This window comes from Dromaius novaehollandiae, chromosome Z (assembly GCF_036370855.1).
Source record: "Dromaius novaehollandiae isolate bDroNov1 chromosome Z, bDroNov1.hap1, whole genome shotgun sequence".
NCBI classification, from domain to species: domain Eukaryota; kingdom Metazoa; phylum Chordata; class Aves; order Casuariiformes; family Dromaiidae; genus Dromaius; species Dromaius novaehollandiae.
In genome coordinates, this window is record NC_088132.1 from 60,487,820 (window position 1) to 60,500,721 (window position 12,902).

The 12,902-nt window shown below is 39.6% G+C and overlaps 1 protein-coding gene across 3 annotated transcripts in view; it reads right to left on the reverse strand.

Annotated features, from left to right (window-relative positions):
• LOC112987026 (microtubule-associated serine/threonine-protein kinase 4) overlaps positions 1-12,902 on the reverse strand; it is a 290,231-nt gene that overhangs the window by 145,959 nt on the left and 131,370 nt on the right. The window lies entirely within an intron of this gene.

Consider the following 12,902-nt stretch of genomic DNA (forward strand, 5'->3'; position numbering starts at 1 on the left):
TCAAAATCAAACCAACCATCCCACTTCTACAATACTTCTGGCAGCTGGCTCACCCATTGCTGCCCAGGAGTACAGGGCAGAGGCTTCAGAGGAAAATTTGCCCAGACTGGTAGCATCTCCCACTCTGTTCAAGAGTTCTGCCAGTAAGGACATGCCTGATTTGCCATGATGCTCCTCTGAGATCTGGATGTTGTTCCTGGACCTCCAGAAGGAAGCTTTTTCTTCTGAAATTTTATGTCATTGCCAGCCTCTCATACCCAGCAGCAACCTCCTGATACTAACAATAAAGTAGCTTTTACCCTTCTTGTGGCACAGGTTAATGAGCAGAATCCATCCAGGCCCCAGACGGCACCATGCTGGCAGTTTTAGGAGGGTGGAGTTGCTGGAAGGAGAGTTATAAAAAGAAAAGGGGAAAGGGAGACATTCATGAAGAGCCAAAAGGTTCAGAAAGGGGCCCAACAAGTGGAGACTGCCACAGAAGGTAAGGTGGATTTAAACACCCAAAACCAAAGAACAAACAAAAAAGACAAGACAGATAGGGAGAGGCAGACAGACTTGAAGACACTGCGTGAACTCAGTGGTCCAAGAGCATTCTCCTGGTACACGTGCTCTGTACACACTCATTGCTTGGACCCTTCTACCCTTTTAGGGGATGGAGTACATCAGATTAATAGCCTACAGAGGATCTTCCAGTTTGGCTTCATCCAAAATAAATCTCCAGTTTGAAGGTAACAGAACTGCTCTGAAAGCCAAATGTACAGTACAAGTGAATGTCTGGGGATTCTCTTCAGAAGTGCACTGCCGCTCCAAGCCAAAAGGCTGGTATTAGAAACCACATAACACAGCTACTACTTCAGGTACTCTTTTCAGTACTCTGATCCCAAGCTGTACAGCAACTAGGATCAAGACCCTGACATGGAGCACAAGGCAGCAGGTTTGATACGGTATGCTCCTCTGAAGATACTGAAGCATTCTGCATTAACAGGAGTTTCCCAAATGATGTGATAGCCCAGCTGAGTGACAAAGAAGGTTCAGATAATAAATACGAATACATGAATACTTATGATAAGCAACAGTACTGGTTTAGACTAGTGAGAGTAATAAAAATGTTCAAATTTGAATTTCTTAGAAAAGAGGAAAGGAAGAAAGAATTTCTCTACGAGAAAACAAGTGGCTCGTCGGGATTTCATGATCCTGACATCTCTAGAAAGCGACATCTCTAGAAAGTCAGCCTATACTTTATATAACAGAAGGGTAATAATAGTGACAATTTCCAGGGGAAAATCTGTAATGTGCCAGAAGATGCAAGGCAGGCAGATCCCTGCTGTTCAGCAACTGCCTCCTTTACCTCAGAGCAATTATTTAGAATGCAGGTGATTTTATCACTACCAGACGAACAAATATATTGTGCAGAAACCTGCGCGCTGTTTTCTTAAAAACAAAATGAAACATTTCTTCTTAGGTTATACGTCCCCTTTAACCTCTACAAAAAACATCAACAAAAAATTTATTACGATTCTTTAAGCAGAGCACAGATTCAAACAATCATGAAGTCTCTCCAGAAACCTACCATAACCCCAGTCCTAGAGGCTAAATGTGTGCAAACCAGAAACTGCACAGCCTCAGAAAATTCTCTCTGTAGATTAAGAGATTATTCAAACATTTGTGGGATCAGTGCCAAAAAAAATGAATCAATCAATACAGCACAGAGTAGGCTTGATCATGCAATTCATAAGGACATTATAAATCCTTTGTGACAAACGATTCTTTCTGTCAAACTTCTAATTTTCTTTAACTAAAGGAAGCTGGACAGACCAAAATTAATGCCATGGAGGCAGGGGGGGACACCAACAAAACAGTGAACAAGATACTGTTTCAGTATATCAGATTTTCCTAAGGTTTGCTATTTGAAATTCAAGCAGTACTGACTAGTGCTGCTTATGGTCTTGCCTCGGTTTTCTCACTGGTAAGTACTTTCTTAGGCAGCAGAATGAAATAGGTGGTTACATGGTCATTTGCTCTTTTGGTGTATGCCATACAAGTTTTACATTATTTCTCTTCAATATTTGTTCTAGTAAAATTTTGCTCACGTGCTGGCAAAGCAACTTTTGTCACAAAGCAAACAAGAGGACAGCCAATGCTAACTTAAAGCTGTTTAAAAAGAGTATTTCTCTGAAATATTTTTGTTAATCACATGGGCTTATCATATTTGCCACTGAAAGTCAGAAACCAAAGAAAATGTCAGAAAGTCAGAAAATGTAATAATTACTGTGTTCACAAACCAAGCCACCCCTTAGCCCCAACCTGCTGCTCAGAGATTATTACAGCCTTGCCTCAGCACTCACCATTCCACCATGAAATTTCCTCAGCATCTTCCCTCTGTTCTTACCTGTCGTTGTTTCTATGCACACAGAAACACTGCAAACATAGCAAACTACTGGTTTCGGCTGGTAATGCAGAGTACAAGAGCAGAACCAGTAGTGGAGCAGTTCAGTGAAAAAGGCAGCAAGGTGAAAAGGCTTCTCAGCAGAGAGGACCGTCACATGGGAAGAGCAACAATAGTATGCTAGCCAGTTTGTCTGAATGCCATTCAGTTGCTCTTTTCTGCATGATTTTGTCAAGTTCACACAAGTTTTAGTTGTAAAGTGATGAGATCTTTTGTCTTGTAATTTATTTGTACAGATTCATTTATCTTGTCTCATCACCTGCTTCCAGATCACTATCAATCAGTTAGCCATAAGATCTGACCCTTCTTAGTCTACATCAAATGTCTAGGTTGAACCTAATGCACTATAAGAGAATTATTGCATGAATGCATGGACATTTAAAGTTTCATATAATCTATTCTAACTAAAAAAGAAAATTTTTGGAATTAGGCAAAGCAGAGAGGCACCCAGATTTAACTTACTTTGCTCCCTTCAAGAATTATGTGATCCCCCACCCTGAAATTCCTCAGATATTCCTTCAGGACCACAGCCTGATCCCAGAGGCCGATTTTATTTTACTTTTCCCCTGCGGCTTAATCTGATCACAAATCTGATAAAGAAATATTTAAGATTACTTTTCATTCTCGACACTGTCCTGTCCTTGCCTAAGCAGCTGGAGCAGTTCTGACAGGGCACAGGGCACCCAGAGCTCTGCTGGGAGGCAGATGGTACGCAGTCAGGAACGGGACAGGTGATAAGTTACAGTACGCAAAACACTACAGCACTCACAGAGCAATGGATAAATAGCAGGTATCACTCAGTTATTAAACTTGAAACCCCCGAATGCTTCATTTTCTGCTCAGGTAACCATGACATTATTGCAGTAAATTTTGTGATGTTCTGGGCCTTGTAAACTTATCTGTATGGTTAAAGAGTATGATGGGCAATGCTGTATGAATATGTGGCCTAATGCAACGAAGAATAGTTTTAAAATACCCAATAATCACTACCTGACTGTTGTTTAACGTACTAAGCAGTTAGCCGCTATGTATGAATTCTCTTCAATAAATTCTTTAAAGGCATGTTTCTGTTGCAACTTAGTTGAAGAACTGATACCACTGACAGCCACTGAGGAGTTACCAAAAAATCATTTCATCAAATCATGTCGATAGCACAAAAACTGCAGAAAGTTTGCAGTGATCCTGTCAATACGGGAATCATTTTACAGGCAGAGTAAATCTTTGTTCCCACAGCTGTCAACCTAGCAACTTTCAAAACACTAAACCCATTTCAAAATGAAAGCAAAAGTCAACTGGATGAAGGGACTAGTGGGGAGAGAGCATTTGTTGACAGGACTTTCCATGCGGATAACTGTGATTAGTTGTCAGATAACCAAAGCATACTTTTAGTTTGGTAGGTGCTGTTTAACAGCTTAGCATGGTGATTATGCTACTCTCTGGACAGTCTGATATAGTTGTTCTGTCTGCATGAAGTATATCTGAATAAAAGCCATTTTATTTCACTTGACTGCTGAACTCCTATAAATATACAGATCCCTATTCAGAGTTCACTTAGATAGATGCATCACTGGCAACCAGCAGGCAAAAGAAAAAAGATGATTTTCTTGTCAACTCTATTTAAAGCTCTTTTTTTTGATTAAATGCAAGTATTTTCACAAACAGCTCCACCGCTGGAACTTAGAACAGACCGACCCATCGTTTTCTTAAAGGTTTCCCAGGCCAATTTATATGTCAGGTCTTCTAAGCTATTGTAATAGCATTAGTCACATCATACTTCCTACATCTCTTCAGGTGACATGAAAACCTGCTCCCTTCATGAATTTGTGTAACCAAACTCTGGATCTTGGATTGTTGAACGTTTAAAACACAAAGCTAAAGAAAGCAGCAATTTTTAATAGTAACATTTTTAGCTGAGGAAAAAAGGTCAATAAAAGGTTAGTATTATAGCTGAGATATATACAGTATACTCCTACTTCTAAAATTACTGAAGGTATTTCATCTATTTTCTGTATGCATATGCAAAGATTGTAAGCACAGACACACACAAACAGGTGAGTGAATTTACCAGTAACTAGGTCTCACAAAACTTCAAATCCCCTGAAGTAGCGTATATGCCTTTCATTGGAAAGGGCACGATGAATCATACTAAAGCAGATTATTCCCGTCTCTAATACATGACGGGAGAAATGGGAAAGAAGGGACTTCACTGTGGAAAATCCATACTTTCAATAGTAAAACATGAGTCAAAAGATAACACGCAGAGATTCGTAACAGTATTAAGATTGGTACGAATGAAGCATGGACAGAAACACGTGTGAAAGCACCAAAGGAAACAGCTGAACAACAGTTAACAGAATCGGCTCCGCTGATCACCACGTACACAAGCGCCAGCAGCACCCCAGCAGGGAAGCAGCCCCCGGCCCGTGCTCTCCACAGCACAAAGGACTGGCCAGCAGAAGACAAGTCCACGATGACAACAGGAAGCTGGCAACAAGGCGCCAGTGTGCTGCATGTGCCGTATCTCTTCCTGCTAGCCCCACGCAGCCTGCGACGAGGAAACACACACAATGGGCAGCAGACCTGCCTAAAATTTATGGAGGCTGAAGTAAGCAAGATTCAGAAGGGAAAGGGATTGTGCTACAATAACTGCTGGCTCCTAAAGTATACAATAAACACATCCAGAAAAGTCAGTTATTCACTGTCAGTCACAAGGAATGCAAGAGACATGATGAGGACTCAACAGCCAGAGACCCTTGTCCTCTGTGCTGCACGCAAGTGACTCTGGCCAGACACGTAGATGTTGCAGAGTATTTGAACTAGTCACTCAGAACTTTCATCGAAATCCCAGTATGTTAGTAATAAGCATACATTAAGTGAGTTTCAAGCTCATTAACGGATCTCAAAAACTGGTTGTCAGTGAAGGAAATTTCTTTGTACAAAGATGATTCTTCTAGAGGTTCATAAAGTTTTATACTATGCCCGATGCTATTCAGCATTTTCATCAGTGATCTGGAAATAATATGAAAAAGTCACTGCTGAAAGCTCAACGGTGAAACATCAGAAAAATGATAAATATTGAGGAGAACAAGGTTGTCACAGACCAAACAACCCAGATCTCTTGGTAATCTGTGCTCATTCAAATGAAATTCCATTTTAATGCCAAATGCAACATTAAGCATCTAGAAACTTGGAGTGAGCAACTGCAATTAGGAAGCCACTGTTATGAAAAATAACTTACAGGTGCTTAGAAGACAAATCTCTCAACCTACTCCCAGTGTGTCGTAACAAAAGACGCTAATGGGAACAGTAATACAGAGCTATATAAACAGTGCAGCAGAGTAGTAACAAGAGGGAGGGAGGATTTTTACTTCTCTGCCCATAGTATTGCCAAAACATCAAAAAATTAGAATCTCAGGGAGAAAAAAATGCCAGAATCATGACAGCAGCAGAAAAACCCTGGAAGTGAAGAACTTGAAACAATTTAGTTTGTCAGAAAGATAGAAAAGAAATGTGGTTACTGCTTATTGTACAGGATACTGAGCACAGCATACTGCTGCCAGGGAGAAAACCAGGTAAACGAACACTAACAGAGAAATGCATAAAGAAAGCACTAATAACACTTAACTGTAAAGCACATACTACTTAAGAATTAAAGGGGGGGCTATGGAGAGCTGAAGACTAGTGCTGCACGGCTAGCTGGCTTTAGCGAACTAGTAAATGGGGACATCATCACTCAACCTCTGGGGTGTGTAATACTATTTGTAGTCTGGTCAGCCTTCTTGAAGGATCCATTACAGTGGTTTTTGGTCTAAAGAAAAAAAATGAATGGCACTTTCAAGCATTCCAGAGCAGCTTTTAAGGTTATACTATGTCTTATAATATGGAGCTTTGAAATGTTATGGGAAAGAAGGGTTATTTCTCTGATTATTTACCATTGCTCTCACTTCTTTTTTACTCTGAAATGAACATACTCAATGGTATCTGGAAGGTACACCAAAAAAGGGAGGGCTGGTGAGTTGCTTTTCATCTAGCTTAACAGACAATAAAAAAAGACAAAGTATGTGCATGCAGTCAAGTGACTGTACACAAGCACTGCTGTGAGTATACACGCATGTTATACTTGTACGGATCTTCTGAAGTGTTATAATGTAAATTGCATTTACAACAATCAAAGCATCCTGCACTTCTGCAATGGAAATGGAAGACTAGCAACTGTATGAATAGCTGTGTTCAGAGCTAAGCATAAGCTGTGCCCACTGTACAGACTGCATCACGCAAGCTAACCAGGACCAGAGACAAAACCGGCTAGCTCCAGGCAGCCCTGGCTCACAAGCCCTCTTGCCTACTCGCTTCCTGCCAAAGGCCAACATGCCAGAGACAGCAATGAGGACGTCCTGAGAGGTAGCCTTGCCCCATGCCCCTTGTTCAGCCACATCAAATTCCTTAAGTGGCCATCAGATGGAGTACTCTATCAGCATACACTAATTTGCAGTAGCCATATCTTCTAATAGAAGATGCATAAGCCATCATCATAGCAGCAGACACACTACAGAATAGATCTCAATTGCTACACGTTCACTGCAACAACAGCACTTATCGCAGTCCTCACCTCAGGTCAACTTTTTACTTCATCTCAATACAGATATAAACAGCAGCAGCAAAGAGCTACTGAATTACAAATCTCCAGCTGCAGCATGAGAAATGCATTCCTCAAATGGAGGCATCACTGCTGATGTGCTGTGCACAAAGTTCTCCCATGGGATTAACTTTTATCTTGTAATAATTTTAATGGCATGTTGCACATTACTATAATTTAAGGCACTCAAACTTCTCCCAGTAAACACCATATTTCAGAGGCTGTGCTTTTTCAGTTAAAAAAAATCCAAACAAACCCAAGAAAACATTCATAAAGAGAATAGGCAGATTGTATTTTAACTAAGAAAACATATTTTCAGTAGCTTAATTATATCAGGGCTGCGTTTTGAATTTTATAATTAACAAGAAAAATACTTTCTTATTGCTCCAAAATTGCACGTTATTTATAATGACTAAAATTTTTTAAATATTATCTAGGATGAATTAGCTAAGATTCATAAATCCTTAAATGAAGTTTCTGTGCTGAGCTATAATGAATCATATAAGAATTTCTGCAATTTGCAAATAACATATTTGATTTTGCATGCAACTTAACATGAGTGCTTTCAACAGAGTATTGCCTTTTGCACAAATGTGATGAAGAGAGATACATACGTATATATATACACACACACGTATATGTGTACATACATAATACAAAGGAAGCAGCTATCCCTTCTTACATGTTTTGGGGTGCTGAGCAGGGGCGGGGGGTGTTTGTGATATTACTTTTCAATTCTTCACAGTCTCTCAAATAATTGCTTTGATGGTCTCTGACAGTTGTGTCCATCAAGCCACAAAGAAACCTATGCAATTAGGGACAGAAAACTCAGAGGCAGCTGTTTGGAGAGAGCTAAGATTGTACCATCAATGTATTTCACTTTTGAGGACTGCTTTGGCATCAAAATTTAAACACTTTTCCTTATCACAGGTCACCCATATACATACACATACATATGTGCATATACACTTTCAATCAATTCCTGTTTTGTCCATGTGCAAGACAACAGCCTCAGAGCACTTGCTCTCTTTTTTCTTTTCTTTTTTTTTTTTTTTTAAGCATGGTTGGCATGTTTTATTTCCACTCAGTTTCCCATTCTCGCTTTTTTCCTGACAATAGCTGAATTAACTGACAGTCCATATTTGTCACTGATTAAAAACTTCATTTACAAAACATTCATCAAGTTCTTTGAAACTTGTTAGATTAAACCCTCAAGCAAGCAGTGGCTTTAGCCAGTGTTTCTCTTGAATTCCTGGCTAATCACACTCTTATTTTGCTGTTATCCAAGGATATCAGCTGCTTGACTGTAATGAGTAAATGAGTTTTATGATCATTCTGTGACCAACTTTGACATTTCCACAGGTGCAAGTAGATTATATAATTGCTGCAACTGAGCAAGAGTTCACATTTCATAATTACTGAAATTAGTTTCAGAGCCTTCAGGAGAATGACAGATGCTGCAAAAATAAATATGCAAAAATTATCTAGATCTGAAATAGACTGAAATATCTCTGATAAACAAAAGAAAAAGGAAAAAAATGGTTTACTCTGGAAAAGTCTGGTATTTTACTTCCGTGGTAGGTAATTTGACCACTGAGGCCCTAAAGAAGGGAGGACCCCCTTCTACCTACCCACTTACTTGTATTTAGTTATGAACGTTTCTGAAGGCTCCTGCCCACCTCATGGAAGTCCACTGCTAATTCATTTTTAGAAGGATATTTTATACCAGAGTGCATGTAATTAAAACTGAGGGAAAGTAGCTTTTGTACCACAACCTGTGAGCTCATGCTGTGCCTCTTTGTAGATCTCATTCTGCTGTGCTCCGTGAGTGAGGAAAGGAAATGGAAGAAGATAAGGGCATGCCCATGCCTTAAACACACTGATGGAAACTCACCTGTTTAACACACAGTATAAGCAGAGATCTTCTCTAGCTCCTCACTCTTAGCTAGTTACACTCTGCATGTATAAAGGATGGGTATTTTTAGATGAAAAGAGGTATTCCCTGGTTCAGAGTACTTGCATGCTTCATAAACAAATGGAAAATATGTTAGCAACACTTACCTATACCAAATTAAACCTTTACTTTTGGACCTGGCCTAATGTCAAGCACATATCTAAATGCCTGCCTTAAGTGTAGAAAGTGGTGGCGAAAAAAAGAAAAAAAGAAAGCAGCTATCATAGTAATACAGAAATATTCCATCCCTGTAGTGGCAGTGTGTAGAAATACATTTTTAAGTTTATACTGCAGTAAAGAACATGCATATAACTTCCAGATTAGGAATTGCAGAATGGGATAGCAACAGCCACACAGCTTTACAGTCAAGTTAAGCTTGAATAAAGTCAGCTCTGCTGCTACAGACAGCCCCAAGAGACAATGCCCTGCCACTCATCTGGCCTCCATGCCACCATATGCAATTGTCAGCAAGGCATTTGCGCAGCTGCACAGCCAAACACATTCAAGAACCCACTTGAAGCTAGCTGTAACCTGGATCAGTTGTGCCTGTGTCCACGCAAACACTCGTGCCATCACAGCCAGGGAACACTGAGGACAGAAAAGATCACTTCTTTCTGAACCAGCACCACCAATCTCAGTTTATGCTAACTATGCTCAAGTTAGCTTTAACCCGTAAACGCATTTTTATCTCCACTTTTTTCTTCAGGAGTTGCTGATTAACAATTTGTAAAGTGTGAATTGGGTTTAATTGTACAATGCCCACAGAAAGGTGAACTTGTATCATGAGATCCAAAATGAGTCCCCCACAACCACAGGCTACAGCAAGATAATAGAAATAGCTTAACGTCTCCACATCTTCCCCAGACACATTCACACTCTCTCTCTTCCCTTCTCTCCTTCTCCTGGACTTTAGGTGCTCAATCTCCTCCACAAATCACCTAAGACATTAAGACCCCACACCTCCTTCTCCAACACCTCTGTAGGTTCTTTCTTGACTTCTGGTACCACCATGCTTTCAACTGTCAGTCTTATTTCAAAACCAAGCAGTGTTTCATACCACCCTGTCCCTTACATAAGCTGACTCCTGTGTGACAAGTAGCAGAGAAACAGTTGGTTATCAGAGGAGCCTCTATACTGGGCTGAGCAATGGGAACGCAAATAGGTCAGTGAAAACATGGGACGTGCTCTTTAACTGAAGCCAAATGGGCTTGTAGATTGGCATTTATACAACTGGCTCAAAAGGTCAACTGCAAGGTGGAATAGCTACACACATGGTAAGAACACAAGTACTTAATGACCCAGTCAGGACACCCTGGCAGACGAATGGCAGATGAGGTTCAACAAGTAAACAAGTGCTGCCAACTGGCCAGCATGGCACACAACGTGTGGGAATCAACACAGGACGCAATGGATGCTGCTGCTAAGGAGCTCTGAATAACAGCTACTGCACAGGCAGGCTCCACTGCTTACTGTTTAGCTGGCAATAAGCCAGAATTACCCTCTTTTACTGCATATCTGATCAACTCAGTAAGGAAAACCCGAGTACCACTTCTGCCATCAAATTGGGAACATGGCTAAAGAAGTCAGAGAGCTCTGGCTGCTACAGCAGAACAGGTAAGGAAAAGCTGGCACTCTGTACCAGTCAAATACCTTTTCTTGTTAAATGATCTGCTACTCACTATGCTTTCTCCCAAACATCTACCATTCCATATTACCATACCAGACCCCCAGCTAGAGTTGGAATCAGTAGACCACACCTATCATAAAAAAAATTGTTTAAAATTTATCTGCATACAGATGGAAACCAACTCCCTGGTCCAGAAAGCAGCCATCTAAAATAAGTATAAAAGTAATGCAACAACTCTAAAAGAAAGATTAAATATTTTGCAATCTGGCTGTTTAAATCATGCATATCCATATGCTGAGCCACAAGCAAGAAATCTTTCCCCATGCAGCCCTCCTTCCCTTCCACCTGTGACTGTAGCAGGTAAGAGATGAGTTCAGGTAAGGGGAAGGGGAAATAAAAAGTAACTCATCAACCCAAACTTCATTTTCCAAGTTCCTGTATTTGATCACCCCTGAGCTGGCTCTCCTTCACTGTCCTGCTTAAAGCTGCATCCTCAGCAGGCCATTGGCCCTGAAGCCCAGAGGGCAAAGTGATATGCCTACAGGCAGCTACTCAGAATATCTAGACTTTTAGGCCAATGAAAACACAGGACCCTTCACACTTTGCAATTCAATCTCCTTGTAAACATGCAAACAACATGGAAATACAGCAGCCAGCATGGCCTACACACAACCTGTGATACAGCCCTTACTAACCTCTTACTTACTTACCTCTGCATTGTGAATCCTTTTGACTAAGATAGTAGTAGTAAATACTTTAAAATACCACCTGCAAAATCCTAAGCACTTTAAAAGCTGGATATGATTATGCTGACAAGAGGTTATTTCTTTTTTATACGTTATTAAAATCTCAGCAATATTACAGAATCTGCACTTACATCTCAATGATCAGGCTCTCAAAATACGTATGAATGGAACTGAGGCGACTACTTCACAGACATTTTTCAGAACTTTGAGGAAAAACAGGTATCTAATAACATTCAATGTCAAACAACGTAGCAGGAGTAAGCAAGGTCTTGTCTACGGATAAAAAAGAGCCTCTAGAGCCATTTTCTGCTTTGGGTAAAGCCATTAATTCAACAAAAGCGGGCTTTTGTCTGCACAACAGTTTCAGGTTGATACAAAGCTTCCAGAAGGCATTAAAAATCATCATCTTTAACTGTTCTTCTCGTAATGTCTCCAAGCAATATCAAATACTTGATATAGAATTAGTTTTATAACTTACTGACTTTGCATGAAGTAACGTTACTGCTTGCTATTTAGTATATAATATTTCATCTGTCAGAACTTGAAACAATAAAGTCTTCAGCACATGCCCTACAAGCTGCAGATTTCCCCTAAGTCATTTAAATCACAACAGAGCATTTAAAGTGGATGTACCATGCTTCTCTGCACCTCGCCAGCAATTAGAGTTCGTTATTCTTATACCTATCTTCACTATCACCACAAACTATACAGATCAAGTTGAAAACAAACATACAAATATAAAACCAAATAACTGGCCTTTTGTACAAGGGTCGGGGTTTTCCCCACACACACACGTTGTCACATTAACACAAGTTTATTCAAGTACAGTGATAACAGTATAGTCATAACGCATTTTGTAAAGAAGTAGTAAGCAAACAGAGCTTACTGTTTGTAGACATTTTGCTAAATGTAGACATTTTGCTAAATTCTTATCCTAATACCTTCTCAATAAATTACTAACACAGAAGAAATAAAACTGAAAAATGCACAAGCTTTAAAAAGCAAACAGCTCAAAACTGTTAGAGAAGTAAAGCCAAGGTACAAAAATCAATATACAAAGCTCAGCTAATCACAGTATCTGAATTCATATTACTCGAACTCAATAACAATGCAGACAAGAATACACATACAACCTTTACTTCCACTTATCAAAATACTAACTATACAACTCCGTACACTTAACAGAATTTATTCTTTTTTGTTCCTTTTTCATCCACAGATCTGATCATAAATTTTCACGAGCAGTAAGTTTTACCTACATTTCAAGTTTCATTTATATTGGTAATGAGAAAAAACAAACTTCCTTGATCGTAACAATAAAAACCTTCAATACAAAATAAAAGCTTCAAAATGAAAAATATTTTTTTGTCATGAAATCTTGGAAATCTTTTTCAGGTAACTCCTCTAGAAGAATGGGAAGGACGTAAGAAAAGGTCACTGCACAATGCACAGGTATACATTCACAATCTTATTTTTTTTTTTTAATGTATCTT